Raw genomic sequence first — 20023 nt, 5'->3', positions numbered from 1 at the left:
TAGTCAATTAATTCCTTCATAATTTCCACATCAAATGTAAAAGTTTAAAGATTGCTGATAGCATAAATCTGAAATATAACCATGCTGGAAACACACAGGTCAGACAGTATCTGTGGAAAGAGTGTTAGTATTTCAGATCAAATACTTTTTATTAAAACTCTCCCATCCATCCATAACAGACTGATTTTTTTTTTTGCATTAAGACAGTCTCAATATATTTTTGTTCCTTGCTAGCTTACTCTTATATTTTATAATATGGAACACTTTATTTACTTTATCAATTTGTTAGACATCTTTTACAGAATTCTAAGTCATTCCCAATCCTCAGATTAACTGCTATCCCTAGTAATATTACAGTGTTTCATCTTGTATTTAATGCTCTTTATAGTGATAAAACACACAAATAGGCCCTTCTGCCCAACTAGTCTATGCTAAGCAATATTCCCTTCCAAGACCTATTTACCAGTACTCCCATCCATGCCCATACTTCACCATTTCCTTTAGCAACTCATTCCACATACATATTAACCTATGTAACTCCCTCAAGTTCCATTAAATCTTTTCCACTACCTTATATCTATGCCCTCTATTCCTGATTCCCCAACCCATGGAAAACCGCTTAATCTTGATCCTACCGTGCATTTCATTTTTGTGCTATTTTCTCCCAGCGATTTTGTGCCTTAAGGAAACACAGCATTACAAATTATTTAATCACTTTTTAAATGTTAGCAATTGCCTGCCCAACGACATACTTCACCAATCTACAAGAGCCCGTCTGCACCTCATACCTCAGTAACAATCTGCTGGAGCAGCATCTGTGGAAGGAAAGGAACTGTTGACGTTTCGAGTCGAAACCCTGCATCCAGATTCCAACATCAGCAGTCTCTGTTGTCTCATACCTTAGAAGTTTTCTTTGTTTAGATTGAAAACCCTGGCTTCAGAAACACAACACCCACTCGCAAACTAATTCAACAAGTAGGTGAGAAGGCACGATGTACGCATATGGCATTTAATTAAACTGAGAAAGGCTTCCTCTCCCTCTCCCAAAGGGCCCGGTGGAGGCCAAGCTCCCGAGGCCCCGGCAGTATCGGCGCCCTTTACCTGAGACAGCGCTGAGGCACGGCCTCCACTTCACCAGGCTCGGCCTGCACAAACACAGCTCCCCAATCAATTCCTTAAAGTCCGCGGGGCAATTCAAACACCGTGGGCGGAAATAACCGACGAATGTAGCGGATCAAACGACCAAACTACCGATACTTTCACTCCGGCTGACTAACTTCCCCAACGAGTCGGACAGGGCGCCGCCATTTTGAATAAACCACCCCCACGCAGACAACCTCCCGACCACGCACGCGCACATGGAGGCAGCAGCAGTTCCGACTGTGACATCACACAACTGACAAGCGGCTTCGGCCTATCACGCGTCCGCTTTCAGCAACGGCAGTCGTCATCACCCCAACTCGCTGCGATCCACCAGGTTTCAAAGGGGCGGGGTCGGAGAACATGGGGAAGGGGCGGAGCTCTATGATGACGTTAGGGTTGACCATTCAAATTGGACAGACGGTCGAGAGAATGATTGACGGTTACCTACAACCAATGGAAATGAGGAGGATGAAAGCGCTGCACGGATAGGAGGCGGGACTTGGGCAACTATCAAGTTAGGCTGAGGAACAGCACTAAAGGTTGACTGCTGGGGTGTTTTTCCATTCTTATTGCAGAATCATCAAGAGCTGCGGTTTGTAGGTTATTTCAGATTTTTCTTCATTAAGCATTGCTTCGTTGTGATTAATTTCTGCCTGTGTGGAGTGCGCTTAGTTCTCAATGCATACTGTTCTTATATATGGGCATAAGGTGGTAGAGCATGAGTGAGTGATGGGGCAGGGCCTGCAGAGCTCTTTCTGCGAGCCTTAACCCTTTCTTTGGTGTGCGACTGGAATAGTTTAAACTGAGAGTTGATTCAATACCAAAGTACGATCTGGAGCAAAACAGGTTTAATCATGGCCAGACCTCATATTGGCATCTCTTAGTGAATACTTAAGAAAATATTCACCGTTTAATCGTTTTGAAAGTAGGTAGTCAAACCAGACTATGAATGGGTTGTGGCACTCAAGTGTTCTGCACGCATGGGGAAGCAGAAAGTTGCAGTTGAATTTAATATATTGCCTTGTTATCCCAGACTGGTTCATATTTAATGAGCTCCTACTGAACTGCAGGTAAATAGGAATAGCAAATTTACACCGCAAGTCGTTATTGAAAATAATTTGCTTTCGTTGCTATTAATTTGAAAAGACATCTGTAAATGTTCATTGGTTTTGAAGTTACTGTATAATTTTATGATGCTGGCAACAGTACAATGCTGTCTTTCTGCAGTGACTGAATGACTTCTTAGTTGGTATACGTAGTAGGTATGACATTTAAAATCTCTGAGCGTTTTTCATTGCCATTAGGGGCATTTGTGGATGTATACATTCTTGACGTCAGTGAACATTGTATATGTGCACTTGCAAATTTTAATTCTAGTGCTTGGGGGGATGATCTAAACACATCTACAGACTGCTTGCTTAGATTTTTCTTTTGCAAAACTTTCCTACGTTGTCGCTCTTAACTAATTTTGGAATCTCAGATGATTCGGTACTGTTTTTGGCAACCTGGTGACCTATTACATCGATGTTGGCTCTTTACTTTGTCAAATTCTTATTGATGACTTTTCATTGACAGCTGAAACCTGCCAAAGGTGGAAATCTGAAATAACAATGAAAATGCTGGAGACAATTGTTAGCTTAGATATCGAGAGAGAGAGGGAGAGAACATATAAAGTAAATGCATTAGGTCAGTGGTCCTTCAGAACATCATACTAGCGTTATATAGAAAAAGTTACCACAGCCAGAGGTATTCTGGTTTAGAGTTTTTAAACTGCATGCAGTTATGTAGGTAAGAAGTCAAGAATCCTGTCTGGGCAACCTCCAACCTGGTGGGATTAATATCGATTTCTCCTTCCAGTGATCAATTCCCTCTGTTCCCCTCCCCCTCCCCGACCTTTTACTTCTTGTCACCTGCCTGCTACTTGCCCTTGGGTCCTGCCCTCCTTCCCTTTCTCCTATAGTCCACTGTCCTTTCCTATCAGATTCTTTCTTCTCCAGACCTTGACCTTTTTACCCACCTGGCTTCACCTACCACCTTCCAGCTATCGTCATTCTCTGCTCCCCACCTTTTCACTCTGGTATCTTCCCCCTTCCTTTCCAGTCCTGAAGAAAGGTCTCGGTCCGAAACGTTGATAGTTTATTCATTTCCATAAATGCTGCTAAGTTCCTCCAGTGTTCTGTGTGTGTTGCTTAAAACAGGATTTGCTTGGTTTTGGTGATGTTCCTCAGATAGATGGTGGGGAACTTCTGCAAATGCAATGTTTTAATTTCATGCCTAGATGATCTTAATTGCTCATAAAGAAACTGAAAATTTGTTGCTGCAAAATCGAGATGTTAAAAGTCGTGAACTCTCTGAGTGTGCAATACTGTTCTCACTCATGACCAATCCTCATGTTGTTCTGGATTCTTCTGACTGGGAGGTGATGTGATTTGACAAACTGACCCTTCCGTACCTTGAGTGTCATTTCTCAGTCACCTCCTCATATTTCCCACTGGGTCGTGTCACCCCAAGCCAAATTCTCCCAAAAAGTCATAGTACTCATTTCCATAGGAGATTGTCTTCCACCAGCCTACTGTCTCATAGTATCTGAATCGTTTGCATCCATCTTCTATTCACTTGCCAAAGTCTAAAAGTGGAAGTATTCTGGCAAATCCATTGGTTTAGCTTGTTCTTACCTCAAAGAATAAGTTTTTCCTACCTTGAGTTTCTGTTTTTCTTTCATTATGCAGACCCTTCCATGATACCTCTGATACCTTCCACCACTTTGACTATTTCCAGTTTCCTAGTTCCTTCCAGCTTATCTTCACCATGGTTATTCATACCTTTTATACCTCCAGACACACCATGATGGTTTGAAGAACTTCTCCTTAGACAGAAGCCCACCATTGTCTTCACTTGGTCCCTGCATTAGATTCAGGTTTATTTCAGAGTTCAAAGTAAATTTTACTAAAGTCAACGTTCCAATGAAGAATCATTGACTTTAAAGCATTAACTTTATTCTTTCTTTTCTCTCTCTCTCTATCTATATTTATGTATCTCACATTTCATCAATGTCACCATATACAACCCTGAGATTCATTTCCTTGTGAGCATACTCAGCAAATCTATAGAATAGTAACTATAGATCAATGATAGATTAACCAGAGTGCAGAAGACAGCAAATTGTGCCAATCCAAATATAAACAAATAGCAATAAATAATGAGAGCAAGAGATAATGAGATAAAGAGTCCTTAAAGTGGTTGTTAAAGCATATCAATGATGGGGCTAGTGAAGTTATCCCCTTTTGTTCAAGAGCCTGATGGTTGAGTGGTAGTAATTGTTCTTGAACCTGCTGGTGTGAGTCCTGAGGCTCTTGTACTTTCGACCCGATGGCAGCAGCAAAATGAGAGCATGACGTGGGTGGTGAGGATCTGTGATGGATGCTGCTTTCCTCTGACAGTTTTACACATGTACATTGAAACGTAATAAAATGAATCATTTGTGTTAACAACCAATACACTCAAGAAGTGCTGGGGGCACTTCCTCGGGTATGTTGGTTGTTAATGCAAACGATGCAAGTATCACCACGCCTTTGATGCTAACACCTTCTCAAATTCTACCTGTTTTCCCTCAGCCTGAAGCAACTTGCATGCCTGGCTGTTCATTGTACACACAGCATGGTGCTACCTCTCAGCTTGCTATTTTTCTGTTACATTGCTGAATGAATTGGTGCTGCTTCCTGCACTCGTAGAGAATTTTTAAAGTAGTTTTACCTCTGCTACCAGCTTCCACCCTGCTATCATTTACAGTTGATCCATTTGACTCTTTTACTTGACATCTGTCTCTGATTTGGAGAATAGGTGGAAAGTCTTAGATGGAAGAAGGCCCTTCTGACCGACACTTGGGGAGGGATTAGTGTTCAGTCCAGATATTTTTTTATAATCCGCTTGCTGGAGTGGGAATTCAGCTCATAACCCACTGATTCAAAGGTTAAAATGCCGCCAACTGAAGCACCACTGACAAGCAGAATGTTGTACTGCAGTCTCGTTGATATCAGCCAGACCTCCCATCTTGCTATTGATCAATTTCTTTTCTAACTCTAGTTTACAACAGATCTAGCAGGTTTTGGAGCAAAAAGAAACTGGGGCACTTTTACTGTTTGGGCATTTTAAATGATTTCATTTTGACATTGAAGTGGGTTAGAATTTGGTTACAAAATCAAAAATGTAATGGTATTTGATGAGAATCACAGCTTGGATAAGCAATGGGAGCGACCACAGACTGTGAACGAGGATAGATTTATCGTTCAGGAGGAATAGCTCCATCAACACAAAATCAGTGATTGGGTCACTGAGATAGAATTTTAAAAACCAGTTCGATGGAGCAAGTAGGAATAGCCGGGAAAGACTGAATTCAAGTAAAAGAGATTAAGATCTGTGTGTGTTAATCCTGCATTCCAAATACGTTTTCACTTCCTAGTATTGGTGACGTTTTTTTTAAAGAATTTTATCTTTGGTATGTCTATATACAAGATGTACACTAATTATGACTGTACAAGACCATAAGATATACAGTAGGAGGAGAATTAGGCCACTTGGCCCATCAATTCTGCTCTGCCATTTCATCGTGGATGATCCATTTCCCTCTCAGCCCGAATCTCTTGCCTTTTCCCCGTAACCCTTTCATGCCCTGACTAATTAAAGGTCTATCAACCTTGCCAATAAATATACCCAATGACTTGGCCTCCACATATTTTATTTATTTAGAGTACAATGTGGAACAGGCCCTTCTAGCCCAATGAACCACAGTCCAGCTATTTAACCTAGTCTATTTACAGCACAGTTTACTAGTTAACCTACTAACTGGTCCATCTTTGGACTGTGGTAGGAAACCAGACCACCTGGTGGAAACCCATGCTCTCATAGGAAGAACGTATGGATGACATTGGAGTTGAATTCTGAACTTTTCTCCCAAACTATAATATTGTCACACAAACCACTATGTTACGGTGGTACCCCAATATTCCTGTTATTGTTTTTCAAAACTTTTTGTGCTCCACAGCAAGCACGTAAATAGTAAAAAGGTAGCACCAGTAAGGATGGAGCTTATTAGGGACAGGCTGGTGGAGTGGAGATGCGTCTCTACCAAAGGAGGTGTAAGGTACTCCTTCCCTCCGCTAGCCTGCAGGTCACCCTTGGGCAAGGTGTAGCACCTGTTTAGCCCCCGATCAGGGTCATGTTAAACCATGAGAGCAGATGATGGATGGTCATATGAGTAGTTGGTGCATATCGCAAGACCTGGTTATGTAACCACTGATGCCAGGCAGACAATCTCTGAAGAGTATTGATAATAGCTGGGGTCATCCGTCTTGTAAAGACTCTGCCCAGAAGAAGGCAATGGCAAACCACTTCTGTAGAAATTGTGGTCATGGAAAGACCATGACGCCCACGTCATAGGACACGGTACATGATAGTAAAAGTTGACTAGCTCTTCAAGAATGCTTACAGAATTTTTGAATCCGTTTCTTATAAGGAAGAAGGTACTGCTACAGTCATAATGAGCAAAGGCAATTGAGTTGCAAGGTGGCTAAAAGAATTACGAAAAGTAGATATAGTACGAAACAAAAGTCTTAGACACGTAAAAAAAACATCTCTAAAGCGAAGATGCTTGCAAAAATGATGAAATGGAAAACTTTTAAATATGAAAAAGATTACTATAAAGAGCAGTAAACAACAAACAACAAAATCATGTCAATAGTTGGTGTGACAGCTGTACGCACCAGCTGTGTGGTGAAAAAGGCACAACAGCGCCTCTTTCACCTCAGACGGTTGAGGAAGATTGGTATGGGCCCCCAAATCCTAAGAACTTTCTACAGGGGCACAATTGAGAGCATCCTGACTGGCTGCATCACTGCCTGGTATGGGCACTATACCTCCCTTAATCGCAGGAGTCTGCAGAGAGTGGTGCGGACAGCCCAGCGCATCTGTAGTTGTGAACTTCCCATGATTCAGGGACAAGTGTGTACAAGGACAGGGATACAAGGACAGGTGTGTAAAAGGGGCCCGTAGGATCATTGGGGACCCAAGTCATCCCAACCGCAATCTACTCCAGCTGCTGCCATCTGGGAAATGGTATCACAGCATAAAAGCCAGGACCAACAGGCTCCACGACAGCTTCTTCCACCAGGCCATCAGACTGAAGAACTCACACTGATTTGAGCGTACTCTATATCAGGGGCCCCCAACCTTTTTTGCACTGTGGACCGGTTTAATCTTGACAATATTCTTGTGGACTGGCCGACGGGGGTGGGGGGGGGTGGTGTTCACATTCAACAGTGCGTGACAGGGAATGAGGAAAGGTGCAGCTGACTCGTATTGTTTCCTGGCGGCCGGGTAGCACATCTTTGTGGCCTGTCTCTAATGGCAGGAAGAGAGACCCCGATGATCTTCTCAGCTGACCTCACTATCCGCTGCAGGGCCTTGCGATCTGAGATGGTGCAATTCCCGAACCAGGCAGTGATGCAGCTGCTCAGGATGCTCTCAATACAACCTCTAAATTGTGGTGTGGATGGGGGGGAGGGAGATGGACTTTTCTCAGCCTTCGCAGAAAGTAGAGAGGCTGCTGGGCTTTTTTGCTATGGAGCTGGTGTTGAGGGACCAGTTGAGATTCTCCGCCAGGTGAACACCAAGAAATTCGTTGCTCTTAGCAATCTCTACAGAGGAGTCGTCGATGTTCAGCGGAGAGTGGTTGCTCCATGTCCTCCTGAAGTCAACAACCATCTCTTTTGTTTTGTTCACAATCAGAGACAGGTTGTTGGCTCTGCACCAGTCCGTTAGCCGCTGCACCTCTCTGTATGCTGACTCATCGTTCTTGCTGATGAGACCCACCATGGTCATGTCATTTTGTGTTTGCACAATTTGTTGGGTCTCTTGCACATTGGTTGCTTGTCTGCCCTGTTGGGTGTGGTCTTTCATTGATCCTATTATGTTTGTGCTGGCTCGAAGGGCCGAATGGCCTACTCCTGTATCTATTGTCTATTGATGTTGTGGTGTTCGCTGAGCTTGGAAATTAGCTTGCAATGATTCTTGGATTTACCAAGTATTCCTGCAACAAAACAAATCTTGGGGTTATATTTGGTGACATGTATGTCCTTGGGCAATAAATTTACTTTGACCTTCTATGCATTCAATTTCTGCCGCATGCTTGTCTGATTAGGTATTTGCATTAATGAACCAGTGTGAAGTGGCCAGTGAGTGTATATCGATCCATAATTTCTGTCCAAACAGATTACCTGGTGATTATCAGCTGTTTGCAGGAGCTTGATGTGAACAAATCTACTGTTCCAATCACTCATTCCTGAAAAAATTAACAGACACTGGAATAAGTACAAGCACAAGGAAATGGGAAGCAGGATTAGTAGATCAGTCTCCGACTTGCTCCCCCATTCAGTAATGCCATAGCTTTGCTTTATTCATTTAAGGAATGTGTGCTTCTTTCCATCCAGTAGTCAAAAATGTACTTTGATCATTGCACAATACTCAGTTGCTTCTGAGTCCTGATGAAAGGTCTTGGTCGAAAACAGCAATTGTTCATTCCCCCAAGAGCTGCTGCCTGAACTGCTGGGTTGCTCCAGCATTTTGGGTTTGTTGCTCTGACTTGCATCTGCAGAAATCTCTTGTGTTTACAATTTATTTTGAAACTCCTCAACTGTTCTTTGTTCAATAAATGAAGCAATCCACAGGCAATATTGACGTAAAGGCTAATGAGTGGCATTCATGACATACCAGTCCCAAGCAAAGGCAATGTGTAACAAGAGGAAGTTGAACCACTAACCCTTGATGTTTCATTGTAATATTTTCATGAGGAACCCTATCATCAGGATCTTGGTGTTTGCCATTGACCAGAAATTCAGCTGGTCTAGATGTTCATCACCATCCAGAACAAAACAGCCTATTTCTTTCTACTACTTTGTGTATTAATTTCTTATACCTTGGCACACGGTATTATGTTTACCATCAAACCAGTAAACTTCATTTATTCTTGTAGAGTACTTGGACAGCATCTCTCAAATTCTTAACCTTTACTGACAAGGAGAACTGGAGCAGCCTGCATACAGGAGCTCTACCACTGGTAAATTCCACTCAAGCTGCACAGAATACCAATTTAGCCTTTAATTGTAAACTGGGTCTAATCCTGGAACTCCCTACACAATAGCAGCATGTAAGTATTTTCTCCAAGGACTTGGCAATTAGGTCATAAGACACAGGAGCAGAATTAGGCCACTCGGCCCATCGGGTATACTCCGCCATTCCATCATGTCTGATTTATTATCCTGCTTATCCTCATTCTCCTGCCTTCTCCACATAAGTTTTGATGATCTGAATAATCAAGAACCTGTCAGCTTCAGCTTTAAATATACTCAATGGTGTGGCTTCCACAACCACCTGTGGCAATGAATTCCATGGATTTGCTGCCCTTTGGCTAAAGAATTTATGAAGATGGCTCAGCACCAAGTGCAGTTAAGGCCTGGTAATGTGCTTTCATTACCAGCGTTGCCCAAGCCTCAATGCTAATTCTTTTTGGAAAGTAGCCAAAGTCCAGCTGAATGAGTATTGTTTGAGTTGTCTCAGAGGATGGTGGTTCTCTGAGGCGGCATATTTGCTGGAGGTCAGTGCAATGCTTCGTGAGATCAGGGTTCAGTTCCTTCTGGAGTTTGTACTTTTCCCCCGTTACAGCGTGGGTTTTCTCAAAATGCTCCAGTTTCCTCCCACATTCCAAAGACTTACTGTTAGGGTTAGTAAGTTGTGGACTTGCTCTGTTGCTGCCGGAAGTGTGGTGATGCTTGTGGGCCGCCTGTCACAATCCTCACTGATTTGATTTGACGTAAATGATGCACTTCTCTGTATGTTCCATGTACTACTATTACTACGACGCCGACTCAGGCCTAGGGGGCCGGCGTCGGGCAAAAAAGGTTCCGTGTACATGTGACAAAAATATCTAATGTTTCTTTTCATGTTATCTGCACTGGGATGTTGTGAAGGCTAGGTCATTAGAGGTATTGAATGGGACTATTTATGGAGAAGGCTAATAGATTTTATTTTTGAAAGATCAGTGGTTTGAGAAGCCTGAGGGAACTGGCAATGGAAGAAGAGCTGAGTCCTGAGGCGGATTAGTCTTAATTGTGTTGAATGGCAGGGCAGGCTTGAGGAGCTAGGTGACCTACTCAGAATCTGGTTTAATGTCACTGGCACATTGTGAAATTTGTTGTCTTTGCGGCAGCAGTACACTACAGTAGAACAAAAGTGAATTACAATAAATGTATGCAATAATTAAATTAGTAGTGCAAAATAGAAATAAAGTAGTGAGGTAGAGTTCATGGGTTCAGTGTCCATTCAGAAACCGGATGGCAGAGGGGAAGGAGCTGTTCCTGAATTGTTGAGTGTGTGCCTTCAGGCTTCTGTATCTCCTACCAGATGGTAGTGATGAGGACAGGGCATAACATAGAAACATAGAAAATAGGTGCAGGAGTAGGCCATTCGGCCCTTCGAGCCTGCACCGCCATTTATTATGATCATGGCTGATCATCCAACTCAGAACCCCGCCCCAGCCTTCCCTCCATACCCACTGATCCCCGTAGCCACAAGGGCCATATCTAACTCCCTCTTAAATATAGCCAATGAACTGGCCTCAACTGTTTCCTGTGGCAGAGAATTCCACAGATTCACCACTCTCTGTGTAAAGAAGTTTTTCCTAATCTCGGTCCTAAAAGGCTTCCCCTCTATCCTCAAACTGTGACCCCTCGTTCTGGACTTCCCCAACATCGGGAACAATCTTCCTGCATCTAGCCTGTCCAATCCCTTTAGGATTTTATACGTTTCAATCAGATCCCCCCTCAATCTTCTAAATTCCAACGAGTACAAGCCCAGTTCATCCAGTCTTTCTTCATATGAAAGTCCTGCCATCCCAGGAATCAATCTGGTGAACCTTCTTTGTACTCCCTCTATGGCAAGGATGTCTTTCCTCAGATTAGGGGACCAAAACTGCACACAATACTCCAGGTGTGGTCTCACCAAGGCCTTGTACAACTGCAGTAGTACCTCCCTGCTCCTGTACTCGAATCCTCTCGCTATAAATGCCAGCATACCATTCGCCTTTTTCACCGCCTGCTGTACCTGCATGCCCACTTTCAATGACTGGTGTATAATGACACCCAGGTCTCGTAGCACCTCCCCTTTTCCTAATTGGCCACCATTCAGATAATAATCTGTTTTCCTATTTTTGCCACCAAAGTGGATAACTTCACATTTATCCACATTAAATTGCATCTGCCATGAATTTGCCCACTCACCCAACCTATCCAAGTCACTCTGCATCCTCTTAGCATCCTCCTCACAGCTAACACTGCCACCTAGCTTCGTGTCATCCGCAAACTTGGAGATGCTGCATTTAATAACCTGGGTGATGGTGGGGTGGGGTGGTCCTTAATGATGGATACCACCTTTTTGAGGCAACGTTCATTGAAGATGTCTTGGATACTATGGAGGCTAGTGCCCATGATGGAGCTGACTGAGTTTGCAACTCTCTGCAGCTCATTTTGATCCTGTGCAGTAGCCCCCACCCCCCAACCAGACGGTGATGCAGCCAGTTAGAATGCTCTCCATGGTACAGCTGTAGAAATTTGTGAGTGTCTTTGGTGACGTACCAATTCTTCTCAGACTCCTAATGAGATATAGCCACTGTCGAGCCTTGTTTGTAGCTACATCGATATGTTGGGTTTGGGATGGATCCACAGATATGTTGACACAAAGAAACTGGAAATTGCACATTCTTTCCACTACTGATCCCTTGATGAGGACCAGTGTGTGTTCTCTCGTTCTACCCTTTCTGTGCAGAGGAAATGTCGGTACACTATTATAGTAACAAGCAGGAGTACAAAAGGAGAAGTAAAGCAGAAGATTAATGAAAAGGTTTCTTCAAAGTAAAATCGTTAACATAAAAATAGAACAAATATTGCTGGCATTGTAGTTGTTGGGCATTTGCAGATGGAGGAATTGTCCTGATCTGTCCAACGATATTGCCTGACCTGCTCAGGATTTGTGTATTTGTGCTTTAAGGTTTCCATTATCTGTAATACTTTGCTTTTATTACCATGCTGTGAAGTAGCTGCTGCTCAGTAGCCAAGGGAGCTGGTACAAGAATAAAGAAATGCGATTGAAATAAGAAACTTTTTGAGGAGGGTTGCTTTCCATTTTAAAGATTATTGGGCACTTTTTTTAATCTTGCAACAGAATGGTGCAAGTGAAAACAAAATGCATCATTGTGACATAATGAAATGCAGTTCTGTTTTTCTCAATCTCCAAACCAAACTAGCTTGCCAAACATTCCTTCATGGTTGTGGATTTTATAAACAGGTCATGAAAGCTGAATGTGCTGCGTAAATCTTAAACTGCACCTTAACCATTTATTGTCATACTTTTTGCTTTGCCTCGGACACATGCATAGGATAATCTTAAGAACCTAAAACAATACCACACAGGTACAGGCCCTTCAGCACATGATGTCAGTGCTAATCATGATGCTAAATTATACTAAATCTCCGGCACATAATCCATGCCCCCACTCCCCCCCCCAACTCCCTGCATGTTCCCATGCCTACCTTTTCATTATTGCATTACTGCCTATTATGCCACTGGCGTTTAGAACAGCCATGAAAGTCCTCCATCTCTTGTCTGTCCTTGGTTGCACACAGAAGGATTCTTTGTTGCTGTTTCTGTAACAATTTCTTTTTTCTTTTTTTGACCAGTCTGGGTTGTTAGCCCTGAGCTGAAGCCCCAAATTTGGTGGACCACCCTTAGTCTGGCCTCTACCCTTTGACCTGTTTGGCATGGGTGACCCTACCAAGAGTCAGAGCACAAGACCCTAACCAACATAGTTCTCTGGGTTGAGGCAGACAAGCCTCCAAACCCGATGACAAGGTTATGCCTCTCTTAATGCCACAATTGTGTCGGATACCACTGCCACTTTTCATGTTTCCAGGCCCACACAACTCTTCTGTTCAAAAATAAAACTACTTATCCTGCACATTTTCATTAAACTTTCCGATTTCCTCTTCCAATTCAAAGGTTCATTTATCATCAAAGCATGTATCCATATACAACTTGAAATTTGTCTTCTGCAGATGGCCATGAAACAAAGACAGAACAGGAAGGTCATTCAGAGCAGAACATCAAACCTACTCCCACCCCCCCCCATACAAGAAGAATGGTATCACAATCATCAACACCCAATACTCTCTCCCCTGCGCAAAAGAACCAACAGAACATCAACCCCCGAGCACCCTCCCCTCAGAAAAACAGGAAAGGAACAGGCAATTATTAAAAAACACAGTATATAAAAACCATAAGGCTGAAAAAGTCCACGGTCTATAAACGCAATAGTCCAATCCATAAACGCAGAACTACATTACCATGCGACGGTATCTCCAACATTGAAAGTGAGGGACCACATGAGTGCAGAGAGGCCTACCTGCCTGCCACAGTGAGCCACAAAGCAACAGGCTGCTCACAGACTCCCTCTCCGGCAGCGATTAGAGGGCAAGTAGTCTGCGTTGAACTCTCGCTCGCTTTCCATATTTGCCTTGCTGTCTCAATCTTCTTCGATACTCTAATTGGTGATGAATGGACATCTTAACCGGTGAAATGGAGTCGAACATTGGCTCGCGCCCCGTCTTGAAGTATCTTCGCATTGAGACCATTCAAGTGGGCGCTGTCTTCCTGGAATCTCGGAGACAGCAAAGTGGGAGCGTTGCACACTGGCACCATCTTGACCAGAAGTAAAGCTATAACCTCTAGTGTTGTATCCCGGTAGCACTGACAATTCCTCTGTCCCTCACCACCCGCAGCCCCTCCCCCAGTGCTCAGCCCGATGAGTTCCTCCAGAAGGTTGTTCATCTCTCCATTAATCTGCTTTTCCTTGTTTGGCAGGAGATTGTTCAAAGTAAATTTATTATCAAAATACGTATGTTACCACATACCACCCTGAGATTCATTTTCTTGTGGGCATTTGTAGTAGATTAAAGAAATACAATATCATGAATGGGGGGGGGGGGGGAAACACACAAAGACAAACAACCACTGTGCAAAAGAAGATAATCTACAAATACAGAAAAAAACCCAAAGATAAATATGTAAATGATACTGAGAAGTCGAGTTGTGGAGTCTGTGAAAGTGAGTCCATAGGTTGTGGAATCAGTTCAGTGTTGATTGAAGTTATCCACGCTGCTTCAGGAACCTGATGGATGAAGGGTAATAACTATTCCTGAACCTGTTGGTGTGGGCCAAGACTCCTGTACCCCCTGCCCAATGGCAGCATTGGTAAGAGAGCACAGCCTGGGTGGCGGGTGTTTGTGTTCAGGACTACATTTGAAAAGAAATGCAAATGTGGTTAAGATGCTCCTGAAATGTGTAGGATCAGAAAGTGATCATCAGCAAATCCTGAACATCATGGCACATATAGATAGGCGTCATATGTTATGGCGAAAAGGTTATGGGGATCAAAAGTGGAGAAAGTGAGCAGTTTCAAGTTCCTGGGTGTCAAGATCTCTGCGGATCTAACCTGGTTCCAACAGATCGATGTAGTTATAAAGAAGGCAAGACAGTGACTATACTTCGTTAGGAGTTTGAAGAGATTTGACATGTCAACAAATACACTCAAAAACCTCTACAGTTGTACCATGGAGAGCATTCTGACAGGCTGCATCGCTGTCTGGTATGGAGGGGCTACTGCACAGGACTGAAAGAAGCTGCGGAGGGTTGTAAATCTAGTCAGCTCCATCTTGGGGACTCACCTACAAAGTACCAAGAACATCTTCAGGAAGCTGTGTCTCAAAAAGGCAGCATCGTATATTATGGACCTCCAGCACCCAGGACAGGGCCTTTTCTCACTGTTAACGTAAGTTAGGAGGTACAGAAGCCTGAAGGCACACACTCAGCGATTCAGGAACAGCTTCTTTCCCTCTGCCATTTGTTTCCTAAATGGCCATTGAACCCTTGGACACTACCTCACTTTTTAATATGCAATATTTGTTTTTGCATGTTATTTTTTAATCTATTCAATATACATATACTGTAATTTATTGTTATTTTTCTTTCATTTATTTTTTTCCCTATTATGTATTACATTGGACTGCTGCTGCTAAGTTAACGAAATGCCACATCACTTGCCAGTGATAATAAATCTGATTCTGATTCTGAATGGGGTTAAGAGGGATAATAAATCACTCATGGTGGAATGGCCTAATTCTGCTGTTGTCTGTTAGTCTTGTGGTCTTTGCCACTTTATCAATTCCTGTCAGTCATCTTGTGTTCAGATACTCCTGCAGTATATTGACATACAATAAGTCCATGTATATAAGCTAATCTTGTGTATATCCAGCCACACTCAACAGTTAGTTGTACATTAAGTTTTATATGATTTGCTTATATTTTTTTTCAATCCTGCATTGGATCTGAATCATTTCATTCATCTGCAGACTTGTGTACTGAAGAATGACAATAAACAATCTTGAACCTTGGAATATTTGGTGATTTTTGTAATATGTAGTGCCCTAATGTCACTGATCTTTCATCAGCTACCTTACCAGCTAGGGATTCCCAACCTGGGGTCCACAGACCAACTTTGGGGAAGCAAGCTTAAAACTTTCCTGCACAGTGTTAAATTGAAGCAGAAGTTGAAGTGTCTTTGAAGAAATATTGAACATGTTTGAACATACTCTCCACAATAGAACACTCCAGGTGTACTGAAAAGCAACACTTGCAGCTTTTTAAGACTCAACTGTTAATTTACAGAGATTATTTTCTTTCTATCTTTCAGGAATGAATATTCCTGCTAACTTCAGCATATTATCATCACTAATATACAGTAAGCATTCATTTCTTTCCCACAGTTTTATTAAAGTTTATCCCACAATACAAGCGTAGCCATATCCAGCAGCAAGTTATTGTCTTTTCTGTGCCTGGGGAAAATTGTGCTTTAAAATAGGTTTCCACATTCCACTGGAAAGTCTGACATTGTCTTGTTTCAACCTAATTGTACTGCCCGAGCTTGTGCATGATCAAACAGTGAGACAGAATTTTGTACTTGAGTAATAGTTTTAACTACAAAAATGTCTGAAAGTATTTTGCAAGGTTGTAATTTTCTTGACAAAATAATAGGCAATCGCTGCATGGGATGATCAAAATCCATTTGATCAAATCATCCCCTTTAAAGATGGTCATAAAAAGGAAGCCAGGGAACTATTGAAATGTATGTCACAGAAGGAGTCATCACGAGGTAATCTATTATAATCACACCAGTCAAACTATTTGGACAAAATTGACTGTGCCTCAGTTTATAGCTTTGTGGGTGATGGTGAATGAAGTACTTTTTAAATGTGTTGAGGATTTTTCTTTCACCATCCTGTCATGCTTAGTCACTACACCTTTGGTTTTAGAAAAGCAATTCCTCAACTCTGCTTCACTCTTCAATTGCTTTAGAACTGTACTCTTGATGGTGATCCTCCGTTAAAGGAAATTCATCCTGTAACTGTCGTAACTTTATCCATCTCAGTTAAATAACTTTCCACTTCCTCTTTTCTAAAAGAAAAGGCCCCAATTCAATCAATTTTTTTGACATGACTCAACTTCTCTAACTGGCAGTATTGTTGTAAATCTGTGCTGTGTCCTCTGGTTCAGTCATATCCTTATGTAATGTGACCAGAGCTCTATACAATCTTCAGCAGTTCTTTGAGATCAAAAATATCCAGCTTCCTGTTCAGTTCTTGGGATCAAAGGTGAGAGATGAGATCCATACTGGATTTTTAACTTCTACCCAAGGTGAAATAGGTGATGCTTGGCAAGGGTGTGGGTTCTTGTTGGGCAATCTGATAAGCTATTTTCAAGATTGTTTAATGTCATTTCCTGTACACAAGTGTAAAGGAGAACGAAATAATTGTTACTCCAGATCCGATGCAGCTCAAAAACCCACAAAAGATAAAGGATACAATAATAATAAGACACACAAATGTAAATACATAAGATAGCTTGTATACGTTGATTGTATGTCAATAAAATGATGCTAGGCTATACATACGGTGATGCTGGAAAATAATAGAGTGGTGATGGCGTTAGTAGGTGGAGTTGTTGTTCGCCCTTACTGCTTGGAGAAAGTAACTCTTTTTCAGTCTGGTGTTCCTGTCATGGATGCTACAGATCCTTTTCCTTGATAGGAGAAGGACAAACAGTCTATGTGCAGGGTGGATGGGATCCTTTATGATATTACTGGCCCTCTTCCAGCACCTTTCTGTATATATGTATGGTACTTCCTCTCAAATATTTTTTTCTGAAATGCAGTTTAAATTCTATTCACCATTTTTCTGGCTCTACAAGAAGTCCATGGATGTTCAGTGCAAGGCCCTTACTTTGGCATGCTTCAATGAAGTTGATAGCTTGGACCTCAGCCTCTAAGCAAATGCACATATGAATGTTTAAATTTGTATGGTATCTTTGTAACCTCTGGACTTCAAACAAAAAAGTCAGTAAACTACTTCCAAAGCACTGCTGCAACAGTCAATTTGTGCCCAAGCAAGTTCTCACAAAGAGAAATCTGGTCATGATCAGATCTCCTGTTGGATATTGGTTGGAGGTAAGTGCTTGCTGGAACAATAGGAGTAACACCCCCAGTTTTTGAAATGATGCTTTTGGAGCTTCATATTCTCCTGAAAATGAATATTGAGCCTCCATGAAACCTCTCATTGGAAAGAAAACATATGACCATAAGACACATGAGCAAATTTGGCCATTTATTGTCCTTCCCTTAATCTTTGATTCCCTTACTAATCAGGAACCTCTGCTTTAAATATACCCAATGACTTGGCCTCCGCAGCCATTTGGACAGAATTGTACAGATTCTCTGCCTTCTAGCTGAAGAAATTCCTCCTCATCTATGTTCTAAAATGATGTCCTTGTATTCTGAGGTTGTGCCCTCTGGTCCTAGACGCTCCTTCTATTGGAAAAGTCCTTTCCACATCAAAACTATATTTAGTAGTGCATGACTTCTTCTCTAACACTGGAGTAACAGCCCAGATTTTTGCTCTTCAGTGACTCCAACTCTCAATCATCTTTAAAAATGTAAGTTTTGATTGAGGTGCCAAGATTTGCTGTGGCCTGCAAATGATTCAGCGTTTTTCTCTGGCTGTCAAGATTTCTTTTCTGATTTGCAATACATTGTATGCTACAAGTAAATTTAAGCAATTAAAGTTTATGATCAGATCCAAGCACATAATTACTGACGGAAAAATTCTTGTGTTTGGATATAATTTAAATTTCTTGATCTTCCCTGTATATATAGTACCAGAGAATAGTTACAAAGTACCAAAGTGAGTACGGCAACCAAGGAAGATGCTGTTAATAGTTTGTGAAAGGATTTAATTCGTTATCTAAATCAGTAAGGCATTTAATCCGGCAAAAGCAAGCAATTTTGAGAGAATAGAAAACTTGTGTAATAGTGGAACTAAAGAACTTTGGAAGCAATCTTGGGCAGGGTGGTTGGACTTTGCAACTTTGATTGTTGTTCATCTGCTTAAATATCCAAAACTTGTGGATGGGGGAATTAAGAATTAAGTATAGTATAGTCTCATGAGACCATGATTTGCGCCTTGGAAGGTTTCCAGGGCGCAGGCCTGGGCAAGGTTGTATGGAAGACCGGCAGTTGCCCATGCTGCAAGTCTCCCCTCTCCACACCACCAATGTTGTCCAAGGGAGGGGCACTAGGGCCGATACAGCTTAGCACTGGTGTCGTCGCAGAGCAATGTGTGGTTAAGTGTCTTGCTCAAGGACACACACGCTGCCTCAGCTGAGGCTCGATCTTCAAATCACTAGACCAACACCTTAACCACCTGGCCACGCGCCAACACAGTGGGAGAATTATGCTTGCAATTAATGTAGGCATTTGTGTGTGTGTGTGTGTATGTGTGTGTGTGTGTGTGTGTGTGTGTATATATATAATTTGCCCCATCTCAATTTAAATGTATGCCCTCTGGTATTAGACATTTCAACCCCGGGAAAAAGATACTGGCTGTCTGCTCTATCTTTGCCTCTCATGATCATATAAACCTTTATTAGATTTTTCCCTCGTGCTGCCCCACACCAGAGAAAACAATGCAAGTCTGCCCACCAGTTAAGCGTCTTCTGCACCCTCTCCAAAGCCTCAACATCCTATAATGTGTGACCAAAATGCCAGAATACTAACTAGAGTTTTATAAAGATGCAACATAACTTCCCGACTCTTGAACTCATCTCCTTGACTAAAGCGTGCCGTGTGCCACCTTTGCCACCCATGAACTGTCGGGGAAGCTGCAGTATGGACTTGGACCTCAAGGTCCCTCCACACACTTGTACCTCTAGGCTCCTCTGGTTCAAATGCCATCAGATTGCAACTTTCTACTTCATACAAAATCTAGTGTGGATTTGGTTGTATCTCCTTATAGACTTTCAAGAATTTTGGAGGCATCTTCCAGTATATTTTATTGCATTACGTATGTTATACAAGTTATATGCTATTGTCATGTTGGTTTTTGGGATTGGAAGTTCAGTGGCCAGTTATTTCACCAATTTACACAAACACTAAGATAAGCATATAGTAGATTTTTAAAATGAAAATCTCTGCCCCTTCTACCTTATTATCACTTGGAAGAAATCATTTGATCTTAAATTATAGGAACCCATTCAGTTTTGTTGCAGCACTTGATATATTTAAACCAGAAGCTGAAAAATTCTTGATTAGTGAGTGTGTCAAAGGTTGAAGGGAGAAGGGGTTGAGTGGGGAAAATGAATCAGCCATGATCGAATGGCAGGGTAGGCTCCA

The 20023-nt window shown here is 42.1% G+C and overlaps 2 protein-coding genes across 10 annotated transcripts in view; one reads left to right on the top strand and one right to left on the bottom strand.

The window, feature by feature from the left end:
* The window catches only part of ccnk (cyclin K), a 44914-nt gene extending 43569 nt beyond the window's left edge, over positions 1 to 1345 (bottom strand). For 2 of the 5 annotated variants that reach the window (XM_063043736.1, XM_063043752.1), the window contains exon 1: positions 1102 to 1345. The gene's annotated coding sequence lies outside the window, so the exon portion shown is untranslated. Of the gene's footprint in view, positions 1 to 788 lie in introns of all 5 variants that reach the window. The other 3 variants (XM_063043718.1, XM_063043743.1, XM_063043726.1) reach the window with 2 other exon arrangements.
* A 291-nt stretch (positions 1346 to 1636) lies between these two features.
* setd3 (SET domain containing 3, actin histidine methyltransferase) overlaps positions 1637 to 20023 on the top strand; it is a 157096-nt gene continuing 138709 nt past the window's right edge. Inside the window, exon 1 of one of the 5 annotated variants that reach the window (XM_063043678.1) lies at positions 1637 to 1739. The gene's annotated coding sequence lies outside the window, so the exon portion shown is untranslated. Of the gene's footprint in view, positions 1744 to 2046; positions 2069 to 2098; positions 2214 to 20023 lie in introns of those variants that run through there. The other 4 variants (XM_063043687.1, XM_063043696.1, XM_063043705.1 and 1 more) reach the window with 4 other exon arrangements.

This window comes from Mobula hypostoma, chromosome 1 (genome assembly GCF_963921235.1).
Source record: "Mobula hypostoma chromosome 1, sMobHyp1.1, whole genome shotgun sequence".
Taxonomy (NCBI): domain Eukaryota; kingdom Metazoa; phylum Chordata; class Chondrichthyes; order Myliobatiformes; family Myliobatidae; genus Mobula; species Mobula hypostoma.
Note: the sequence above shows the minus strand (reverse complement) of the source record. Positions and strands in the feature narration are given on the sequence as shown.